Source organism: Cololabis saira, unplaced genomic scaffold, assembly GCF_033807715.1.
Source record: "Cololabis saira isolate AMF1-May2022 unplaced genomic scaffold, fColSai1.1 scf114, whole genome shotgun sequence".
NCBI classification, from domain to species: Eukaryota; Metazoa; Chordata; class Actinopteri; order Beloniformes; family Belonidae; genus Cololabis; species Cololabis saira.
In genome coordinates, this window is record NW_026906278.1 from 85,777 (window position 1) to 96,084 (window position 10,308).

General features: G+C 45.8%; 13 non-coding genes and 1 pseudogene across 13 annotated transcripts; all 14 read left to right on the plus strand.

Annotated features, from left to right (window-relative positions):
* Positions 1-861: 861 nt before the first annotated feature.
* Positions 862-980, plus strand: LOC133438636 (5S ribosomal RNA). The gene has a single exon (XR_009781703.1). It is a non-coding gene; the product is annotated as a 5S ribosomal RNA (ribosomal RNA).
* A 217-nt stretch (positions 981-1,197) lies between these two features.
* LOC133438640 (5S ribosomal RNA) lies at positions 1,198-1,316 on the plus strand. The gene has a single exon (XR_009781706.1). It is a non-coding gene; the product is annotated as a 5S ribosomal RNA (ribosomal RNA).
* Positions 1,317-1,515: 199 nt separating this feature from the next.
* Positions 1,516-1,634, plus strand: LOC133438641 (5S ribosomal RNA). Its single transcript, XR_009781707.1, has one exon. It is a non-coding gene; the product is annotated as a 5S ribosomal RNA (ribosomal RNA).
* A 199-nt stretch (positions 1,635-1,833) lies between these two features.
* On the plus strand, positions 1,834-1,952 carry LOC133438631 (5S ribosomal RNA). Its single transcript, XR_009781699.1, has one exon. It is a non-coding gene; the product is annotated as a 5S ribosomal RNA (ribosomal RNA).
* Positions 1,953-2,169: 217 nt separating this feature from the next.
* On the plus strand, positions 2,170-2,288 carry LOC133438629 (5S ribosomal RNA). Its single transcript, XR_009781697.1, has one exon. It is a non-coding gene; the product is annotated as a 5S ribosomal RNA (ribosomal RNA).
* A 199-nt stretch (positions 2,289-2,487) lies between these two features.
* Positions 2,488-2,606, plus strand: LOC133438642 (5S ribosomal RNA). The gene has a single exon (XR_009781708.1). It is a non-coding gene; the product is annotated as a 5S ribosomal RNA (ribosomal RNA).
* Positions 2,607-2,805: 199 nt separating this feature from the next.
* On the plus strand, positions 2,806-2,924 carry LOC133438630 (5S ribosomal RNA). Its single transcript, XR_009781698.1, has one exon. It is a non-coding gene; the product is annotated as a 5S ribosomal RNA (ribosomal RNA).
* A 200-nt stretch (positions 2,925-3,124) lies between these two features.
* Positions 3,125-3,243, plus strand: LOC133438637 (5S ribosomal RNA). Its single transcript, XR_009781704.1, has one exon. It is a non-coding gene; the product is annotated as a 5S ribosomal RNA (ribosomal RNA).
* A 199-nt stretch (positions 3,244-3,442) lies between these two features.
* On the plus strand, positions 3,443-3,561 carry LOC133438633 (5S ribosomal RNA). Its single transcript, XR_009781700.1, has one exon. It is a non-coding gene; the product is annotated as a 5S ribosomal RNA (ribosomal RNA).
* Positions 3,562-3,778: 217 nt separating this feature from the next.
* LOC133438635 (5S ribosomal RNA) lies at positions 3,779-3,897 on the plus strand. The gene has a single exon (XR_009781702.1). It is a non-coding gene; the product is annotated as a 5S ribosomal RNA (ribosomal RNA).
* A 200-nt stretch (positions 3,898-4,097) lies between these two features.
* On the plus strand, positions 4,098-4,216 carry LOC133438638 (5S ribosomal RNA). Its single transcript, XR_009781705.1, has one exon. It is a non-coding gene; the product is annotated as a 5S ribosomal RNA (ribosomal RNA).
* A 199-nt stretch (positions 4,217-4,415) lies between these two features.
* LOC133438634 (5S ribosomal RNA) lies at positions 4,416-4,534 on the plus strand. The gene has a single exon (XR_009781701.1). It is a non-coding gene; the product is annotated as a 5S ribosomal RNA (ribosomal RNA).
* A 217-nt stretch (positions 4,535-4,751) lies between these two features.
* Positions 4,752-4,869, plus strand: LOC133438639 (5S ribosomal RNA; annotated as a pseudogene).
* Positions 4,870-10,033: 5,164 nt separating this feature from the next.
* Positions 10,034-10,152, plus strand: LOC133438643 (5S ribosomal RNA). The gene has a single exon (XR_009781709.1). It is a non-coding gene; the product is annotated as a 5S ribosomal RNA (ribosomal RNA).
* The last annotated feature ends 156 nt before the right edge of the window (positions 10,153-10,308 follow it).

The following is a 10,308-nucleotide window of genomic DNA, read 5'->3' on the forward strand; positions in this document are numbered from 1 at the left end:
ATTCCTATTAAGCCATGCCCGATGGGCTATAAAGACACGCAGGAACATAGCACACTTCGAACAAAGAGTTGTTGAAATTTGGCCCATATTCCAAAATATAGTGAAAAATCAAATTACATTTCGTTTAATTCATGGAGACGAGAAATTTGAACGGTCTTTTGTGGAAAATGGTAATCTTCTGTCCCTGGACAGGGATAAAAGAATTATATGGAAATGGTGAAGGGGTTGTGCGGTTGTTGGCGGTGTCATGTATGTGATTAAGTGGGATTGTAAATAGCTAGGAGTACATGGTGATTAGGAGCTCGTAGAGTGAGAACTGTGTGCAGTTGATAGGAATTTTCTGTGTGTTAATTTTGCTAAATGGGTGATGTTTTGTTCTTTAAACATGACTGTGTAATCATGGAGGTTTTTATTTTGGGAGCTCGAATGTAATATTTTCTTTCTTTGATGGGAAAAAGAGACCCAATTGTTGTTATACGGTATGATGAAAATATTTGTTTTCAAAGCAAAATGTAAACAAAAGTATATTTTTTAAATGTAAAATATATTTTCACAATAAAAGACAAAAAAAAAAATCTCGTCTGATCTCGGAAGCTAAGCAGGGTCGGGCCTGGTTAGTACTTGGATGGGAGACCGCCTGGGAATACCAGGTGCTGTAAGCTTTTTCAACCAGCAGAGAGCGCTCTCGCTTAATCTACCCACACATATTTCAACGTGGTAACAGCGACAGCTCACGTCCTAAAGTGTTTTGCACATGGTTAAGGCACTTTAACTCCAACAAATAAAACCAACAAATCAATGACTTATATTCTATGACTTATCTTCAACTCCATATAAGAGGTATTTCAAGCTGCAACTTCTGCTTACGGCCATACCAGCCTGGATACGCCCGATCTCGTCTGATCTCGGAAGCTAAGCAGGGTCGGGCATGGTTAGTACTTGGATGGGAGACCACCTGGGAATACCAGGTGCTGCAAGCTTTTTCAACCAGCAGAGAGCGCTCTCGCTTAATCTACCCACACAAATTTCAACGTGGTAACAGCGACAGCTCACGTCCTAATGTGTTTTGCACATGGTTAAGGCACTTTAACTCCAACAAATAAGCGCTTCTAAATTATTATCACCAACAAATCAATGACTTATATTATATGACTTATCTTCAACTCCATATAAGAGGTATTTCAAGCAGCAGATTCTGCTTACGGCCATACCAGCCTGGATGCGCCCGATCTCGTCTGATCTCGGAAGCTAAGCAGGGTCGGGCCTGGTTAGTACTTGGATGGGAGACCGCCTGGGAATACCAGGTGCTGTAAGCATTTTCAACCAGCAGAGAGCGCCCTCGCTTAATCTACCCACACATATTTCAACGTGGTAACAGCGACAGCTCACGTCCTAAAGTGTTTTGCACATGGTTAAGGCACTTTAACTCCAACAAATAAAACCAACAAATCAATGACTTATATTGTATGACTTATCTTCAATTCCATATAAGAGGTATTTCAAGCAGCAGATTCTGCTTACGGCCATACCAGCCTGGATGCGCCCGATCTCGTCTGATCTCGGAAGCTAAGCAGGGTCGGGCCTGGTTAGTACTTGGATGGGAGACCGCCTGGGAATACCAGGTGCTGTAAGCATTTTCAACCAGCAGAGAGCGCCCTCGCTTAATCTACCCACACATATTTCAACGTGGTAACAGCGACAGCTCACGTCCTAAAGTGTTTTGCACATGGTTAAGGCACTTTAACTCCAACAAATAAAACCAACAAATCAATGACTTATATTCTATGACTTATCTTCAACTCCATATAAGAGGTATTTCAAGCTGCAGCTTCTGCTTACGGCCATACCAGCCTGGATGCGCCCGATCTCGTCTGATCTCGGAAGCTAAGCAGGGTCGGGCCTAGTTAGTACTTGGATGGGAGACCGCCTGGGAATACCAGGTACTGTAAGCTTTTTCAACCAACAGAGAGCGCTCTCGCTTAATCTACCCACACATATTTCAACGTGGTAACAGCGACAGCTCACGTCCTAAAGTGTTTTGCACATGGTTAAGGCACTTTAACTCCAACAAATAAGCGCTTCTAAATTATTATCACCAACAAATCAATGACTTATATTATATGACTTATCTTCAACTCCATATAAGAGGTATTTCAAGCTCCAGCTTCTGCTTACGGCCATACCAGCCTGGATGCGCCCGATCTCGTCTGATCTCGGAAGCTAAGCAGGGTCGGGCCTGGTTAGTACTTGGATGGGAGACCGCCTGGGAATACCAGGTGCTGTAAGCTTTTTCAACCAGCAGAGAACGCTCTCGCTTAATCTACCCACACATATTTCAACGTGGTAACAGCGACAGCTCACGTCCTAAAGTGTTTTGCACATGGTTAAGGCACTTTAACTCCAACAAATAAAACCAACAAATCAATGACTTATATTCTATGACTTATCTTCAAATCCATATCAGACGTATTTCAAGCTGCAGCTTCTGCTTACGGCCATACCAGCCTGGATGCGCCCGATCTCGTCTGATCTCGGAAGCTAAGCAGGGTCGGGCCTGGTTAGTACTTGGATGGGAGACCGCCTGGGAATACAAGGTGCTGTAAGCTTTTTCAACCAGCAGAGAACGCTCTCGCTTAATCTACCCACACATATTTCAACGTGGTAACAGCGACAGCTCACGTCCTAAAGTGTTTTGCACATGGTTAAGGCACTTTAACTCCAACAAATAAAACCAACAAATCAATGACTTATATTCTATGACTTATCTTCAACTCCATATCAGAGGTATTTCAAGCTGCAGCTTCTGCTTACGGCCATACCAGCCTGGATGCGCCCGATCTCGTCTGATCTCGGAAGCTAAGCAGGGTCGGGCCTGGATAGTACTTGGATGGGAGACCGCCTGGGAATACAAGGTGCTGTAAGCTTTTTCAACCAGCAGAGAACGCTCTCGCTTAATCTACCCACACATATTTCAACGTGGTAACAGCGACAGCTCACGTCCTAAAGTGTTTTGCACATGGTTAAGGCACTTTAATTCCAAACAAATAAAACCAACAAATCAATGACTTATATTCTATGACTTATCTTCAACTCCATATAAGAGGTATTTCAAGCAGGAGCTTCTGCTTACGGCCATACCAGCCTGGATGCGCCCAATCTCGTCTGATCTCGGAAGCTAAGCAGGGTAGCGCCTGGTTAGTACTTGGATGGGAGACCGCCTGGGAATACCAGGTGCTGTAAGCTTTTTCAACCAGCAGAGAGCGCTCTCGCTTAATCTACCCACACATATTTCAACGTGGTAACAGCGACAGCTCACGTCCTAAAGTGTTTTGCACATGGTTAAGGCACTTTAACTCCAACAAATAAAACCAACAAATCAATGACTTATATTCTATGACTTATCTTCAACTCCATATAAGAGGTATTTCAAGCTGCAGCTTCTGCTTACGGCCATACCAGCCTGGATGCGCCCGATCTCGTCTGATCTCGGAAGCTAAGCAGGGTCGGGCCTAGTTAGTACTTGGATGGGAGACCGCCTGGGAATACCAGGTACTGTAAGCTTTTTCAACCAACAGAGAGCGCTCTCGCTTAATCTACCCACACATATTTCAACGTGGTAACAGCGACAGCTCACGTCCTAAAGTGTTTTGCACATGGTTAAGGCACTTTAACTCCAACAAATAAGCGCTTCTAAATTATTATCACCAACAAATCAATGACTTATATTATATGACTTATCTTCAACTCCATATAAGAGGTATTTCAAGCTCCAGCTTCTTCTTACGGCCATACCAGCCTGGATGCGCCCGATCTCGTCTGATCTCGGAAGCTAAGCAGGGTCGGGCCTGGTTAGTACTTGGATGGGAGACCGCCTGGGAATACAAGGTGCTGTAAGCTTTTTCAACCAGCAGAGAACGCTCTCGCTTAATCTACCCACACATATTTCAACGTGGTAACAGCGACAGCTCACGTCCTAAAGTGTTTTGCACATGGTTAAGGCACTTTAATTCCAAACAAATAAAACCAACAAATCAATGACTTATATTCTATGACTTATCTTCAACTCCATATAAGAGGTATTTCAAGCAGGAGCTTCTGCTTACGGCCATACCAGCCTGGATGCGCCCAATCTCGTCTGATCTCGGAAGCTAAGCAGGGTAGCGCCTGGTTAGTACTTGGATGGGAGACCGCCTGAGAATACCAGGTGCTGTAAGCTTTTTCAACCAGCAGAGAGCGCTCTCGCTTAATCTACCCACACATATTTCAACGTGGTAACAGCGACAGCTCACGTCCTAAAGTGTTTTGCACATGGTTAAGGCACTTTAACTCCAACAAATAAAACCAACAAATCAATGACTTATATTCTATGACTTATCTTCAACTCCATATAAGAGGTATTTCAAGCTGCAGCTTCTGCTTACGGCCATACCAGCCTGGATGCGCCCGATCTCGTCTGATCTCGGAAGCTAAGCAGGGTCGGGCCTAGTTAGTACTTGGATGGGAGACCGCCTGGGAATACCAGGTACTGTAAGCTTTTTCAACCAACAGAGAGCGCTCTCGCTTAATCTACCCACACATATTTCAACGTGGTAACAGCGACAGCTCACGTCCTAAAGTGTTTTGCACATGGTTAAGGCACTTTAACTCCAACAAATAAGCGCTTCTAAATTATTATCACCAACAAATCAATGACTTATATTATATGACTTATCTTCAACTCCATATAAGAGGTATTTCAAGCTCCAGCTTCTGCTTACGGCCATACCAGCCTGGATGCGCCCGATCTCGTCTGATCTCGGAAGCTAAGCAGGGTCGGGCCTGGTTAGTACTTGGATGGGAGACCGCCTGGGAATTTTTTTTTTTTATTTTATTTATCCTTTATTTATACAGATAAAAACACTTGAGTCCGAAGACTCATTTTCAAGTGTGACCTGTTCACATCCACACAGTTGCATAAAACATAAAAATGAGACATGACAAGATATGACAGGACATAACACTTGAAACTGATGCAGAGTGGAAATGACAATACACTATAACCGGTAAATAGCTGGAAAATAGAGATATCAGGTTAGTACACTAGCCCCAGACAAAAATAAAACTTGTAGAACACAGACTAGCTTATGTGCTTTAAATGCTTAGCTGCGGCAGAGGTCATCTAGTGCAAGTACAAGATAAAGATGCACTCTCCATGTCTCTAAGCAAAAGCTTAAAACTAGCAAGGGGAATCAGGTTCGTCAACTTCAGACTCTGTTGCAAGGAGTTCCAAGCGGACGGGGCTGCAAAAGAGAACGCCCTTTTGCCTTTCTCTGTGCGGACCAAGGGGATGGAGTAAGAAATGATATCCTGCGTACGGAGAGCGTATCTGGATTGCTTGCGTGAAAAGTAGACAGAGAGGTAGGGTGGGAGCAGACCAAGAATGGATTTGTAAATGAGAGTGTACCAGTGGAGGGTTCGGCGGATGGAAAGAGATGGCCAGTTAACCAGACAGTAAAGCACACAATGGTGTGTAAGTGGTTTACAACCGGTTATGAAGCGCAGCGCTCCATGGTACGCAGCATCCAGAAGTTGGAGACAGCTTGCAGATGCATTCATGTAGAGGACATCACCATAGTCCAAAAGAGGCAAGAAGGTGGCAGTAACCAGCCGTTTCCTAGCAAGAGCTGAAAAGCAGGACTTGTTTCTGAAGAAAAAGCTCAGTTTCAACTTCAGTTTCTTCAAGAGCATATTGATGTGAAGTTGGAAGGTGAGAGTGTCGTCAAGAACAACGCCAAGATATTTGTAGTTTGACACAATCTCAATAGGTGAACCCTGACGAGACACAATGCCAGGAAGTGCCGCTGACGCCTGCTTGCTGTTGGAGAAGAGCATGACCTTGGTCTTCCCTGCATTCACCACCAGTCTAAGCTGAGACAACTGGGACTGAAGGGTGTCAAAAGCAGTCTGTAGAGACTCCAAGGCACGGGAGATGGAAGAAGCAAAGCAGTACATAATTGTGTCATCCGCGTAAAGATGAACAGCAGCATTTGAGGTTGATCCTATTTCATTAATGTAAATGGTGAATAGGGTTGGCCCTAAGACCGAACCCTGTGGCACCCCATTAGAGGTAGTAAGCATGTTGGAGGACAGATCACCAAACTGCACAGCCTGTTTACGCTGAGACAGGTAGTTTGTAAACCAGCCAACAGCATGGGAGGAAAAACCAATGTCCGAGAGGCGCTGACATAAGATGGAGTGGTCGACGGTGTCGAATGCCTTTGACAAGTCGACAAAAAGGGCGGCACAGTGGTTCTTCCTGTCCAAGGCCTCAGTGATGTCGTTGACCACTTTAAGAGCAGCGGATACTGTGCTATGCTGCTTCCTAAAACCAGACTGCAAGGGTGAAAGGATATTGTGTAAGGCCAGGAAGTCCTTGATCTGTACATTGATTAATTGCTCAAGAACCTTAGCAAGAATAGGAAGTTTGGAAATTGGCCTGTAGTTGTTCAAACATTTGGGGTCACCACCCTTCAGGAGTGGGACCACAAAGGCAGATTTCCATACCTCTGGGATCTCGTTGTTGGCGATGGATAAGTTAAAGATGTGCGAAACAGGTTCTGCAATGAAGTCTGCAGCAAGGTGCAGAAAGAAAGGGGGAAGATTATCAGGACCTGCTGATTTCCTATGGTCGAGCTCCCTCAGGACTTTCCAAACATCACCAACAGTGAGATGGCAGAACGAGAAGGAGTGATGCCCAGGGAGACTACCGGAGGCCATCCCCAAAGGAGGAGGAGAACTGGGGGGTGGAGAGTTGGCTCCTGGCAAGGAATCAAATAATGAACCAGAGGCTATAAAGTGTTTGTTGAAGCAATTAAGCATCTCTGATTTATCGAACACTGGTACTGAGTCATGGATGATATGAGGAGGTAGCTCAGCAGGGCCAGAGTTGGCAGAGAGAGACTTAACAGTCTTCCAAAATCTTCTAGGATCATTCAAACTGTCAGTAGAGCAGGAAAGATAGAAGTCATTTTTAGCTTTTTTGATGGAGGCAGTAAAGCTATTTCTAACCTGCCGAAAAGAAAGCCAATCGGTTTCAGAGTCGGATTTCCTGGCAACAGCCCAAAGCCGGTTCCTTTCGTGAAGGAGAGAGGACAGCTCGCTAGAGAACCAGGGAGTGTTCCGACCTTTAATCCTGAAGCGCCGGAAAGGAGCGTGCTTGTTAATGAGAATGGTGAAACTGTCACAAAAGTAGTTCCAGGCAAGGTGAACATCACCAATCAGGAGAATGCGGTCCCATCGAAACTGCTGCAGGTCGTGGAGGAAAGCTTGCTCTGAGAAGTTCTTCAAATCTCTCTTGTGAACGATACGGGGCTTAGAACGGGGGATTTTACAATCCCTGATAGCTCCGATCACACAATGATCACTGAGATCATTAGCAAAAACACTGGATGCCGTGAATTTGTGAGGCCTGTTAGTGATGAGTAGGTCAAGAAGCGTTGATTTGTCCGGTCGTTTGGGATTAAGCCGAGTGGGACCTTCAATGATTTGAGTGAAATCAAAAGACAGGCAATGGGCTTTAAAGTCATCTGAAGCTGAGGAGAGCCAGTCCCAATTTAGGTCCCCTAGGAGGACAATTTCGTTAGAGTGAAGCTGAGACAGGAGCTGCATTAAAGAAGACAGTGTGTCTGAGGGGGCTGATGGAGGCCTATAACAGCCAACAACAGTTAGGTGCTGACCTCCAGACAAATCTACATTCAAGGCTAACAGTTCAAATTGTTTACTAGCAGATGTAGAAAGCAGGACATGAGCAGCGAGAAATGATCTAACATAGATGGCCACGCCCCCCCCTCTACGAGGACGATCAGTGCGGTAGATATCAAACCCATCTATGGCAACATCCCTATCTAATATGGACTTTGAGAGCCAGGTTTCGGAGACAACAATAATATGTGCACCAGTCGATTCAGCCCAAATACGCATCATATCCATCTTAGGTTGGAGACTGCGTGCATTAATATGAATGAAGCGTAACCCATGCATGTTTTTAAAATCATCTGGCGTAGGACCAGACATGGGGCCAGGATTTGAGTGAATATTTCCAGAAATCAAAAGCATTAAAAGGACAAACAGTCTCTTTTTAGCCATGGATGGAGGGGTCAGTCGAGGTTTGGAGTCATTGAAGGTTATGACGTCCAGGAGAGTGTCCACAGAGGTGATTGTGCAGCAGTCTTTTAGGACAAGGAGGCTGAGAAGCTGCCGCCAACTTGCAAAGACTGCGTAGCTGAGAGTGTTAGGGACACAATGGAGTGGAGACTGGGATGGAACACCATAAACAAGGGTTTCACCCCTTGGAGTGACCAACTGGGACATTTCTTCTTTCAAGTCGTACGTCTGACAGTTGTCACTAGTAGTAGAGTCCCACCCAGTTAACAAAAGCATGACAAGAGCAAAGAGCAACATTGTTCCTAAGCTAAGGCAATACTTAAAGCAAACAAGAGAGCAGCCACCAGGCAAGCCAAACTAACTCTGCATAGCCTACCAGCCCAGATGGAGAGCCGGATCACAGATGGAGTAGACTAGCAGGGTGGAGCAGGCTAGCTATTGCAGGTCGGGTAGAGGCCAGCTGGGGGGCTAGCTGCAGCAGGAAATGGTAACTAGCTGCAGGGCTGGTTGCTAGCTCCTGTTAGCTAGTTGCTGCTGGTAGCTAGCTCCAGGTAGCTGGTTGCTGCAGGACTGATGCTAGCTCCAGCTAGTTGCTGCAGGACTGATGCTAGCTCCAGCTAGTTGCTGCAGAACTGATGCTAGCTCCAGCTAGTTGCTGCAGGACTGATGCTAGCTCCAGCTAGTTGCTGCAGGACTGATGCTAGCTCCAGCTAGTTGCTGCAGGACTGATGCTAGCTCCAGCTAGTTGCTGCAGGACTGATGCTAGCTCCAGCTAGTTGCTGCAGGACTGATGCCAGCTCCAGCTAGTTGCTGCAGGACTGATGCCAGCTCCAGCTAGTTGCTGCAGGACTGATGCTAGCTCCAGCTAGTTGCTGGAGGACTGTTGCTAGCTCCAGCTAGTTGCTGGAGGACTGGTGCTAGCTCCAGCTAGTTGCTGCAGGACTGATGCTAGCTCCAGCTAGTTGCTGGAGGACTGATGCTAGCTCCAGCTAGTAGCTGCAGGACTGGTGCTAGCTCCAGCTAGATGCTACAGGGCAATGCTAGCTCCAGATAGCTAGTTTTTGCTGGCTGCTAGCTTCAAAAAGCTTAGTTAGGCTACTGCGGGTTGCTAGTTCCAGGGTATGAGCACCCGAAAAACTCTCAAAACATTGGATGATATAGCCACGGAGGATCTGGGCCAGTTTGCAACACACCTCAGACCATCAGGATCAGAGTAGAGCAGAGCTGTACACAGGTGTAGCCCACACAGAGCTCACACATCCCCCCCCAAAAAAATTGATGTAGCTAGGAAGATCCCGGTTAAAGGCGAACCACACTTCCAGTGTTAAAAAAAATTGCGAAGAGAAAACTGGGAAGACAAAAAGGCTAGGGGCTAGCCTATGGGGCTATCTCAAGGGCTAGCTAGCTCAGGGCTATAGTCAATGGAGCTAGGCTAGTAGCCAAGCATGGAGAGCAGAGTGTCTTCTCAATTGGACAAAAATATGCACTGATCCACTGACCTTAGTGTAGATTTCCAGATTGTATCATGCAATGATAGCTCAGCAGCGCAGGCAACATAAAAGAAGCTGTTAAAAGTGAATAAAATCCAATAAAAACTGCCAAAAACCAACAAACATTTAGCAGAGAGACACTGGGCACGCTGCCATCTTGGTTTCCCAGGAAGCATGAGCATGAATACCAGGTGCTGTAAGCTTTTTCAACCAGCAGAGAACGCTCTCGCTTAATCTACCCACACATATTTCAACGTGGTAACAGCGACAGCTCACGTCCAAAGTGTTTTGCACATGGTTAAGGCACTTTAACTCCAACAAATAAAACCAACAAATCAATGACTTATATTCTATGACTTATCTTCAACTCCATATCAGAGGTATTTCAAGCTGCAGCTTCTGCTTACGGCCATACCAGCCTGGATGCGCCCGATCTCGTCTGATCTCGGAAGCTAAGCAGGGTCGGGCCTGGTTAGTACTTGGATGGGAGACCGCCTGGGAATACAAGGTGCTGTAAGCTTTTTCAACCAGCAGAGAACGCTCTCGCTTAATCTACCCACACATATTTCAACGTGGTAACAGCGACAGCTCACGTCCTAAAGTGTTTTGCACATGGTTAAGGCACTTTAACTCCAATAAATAAAACCAACAAATCAATTACTTATATTCTATGACT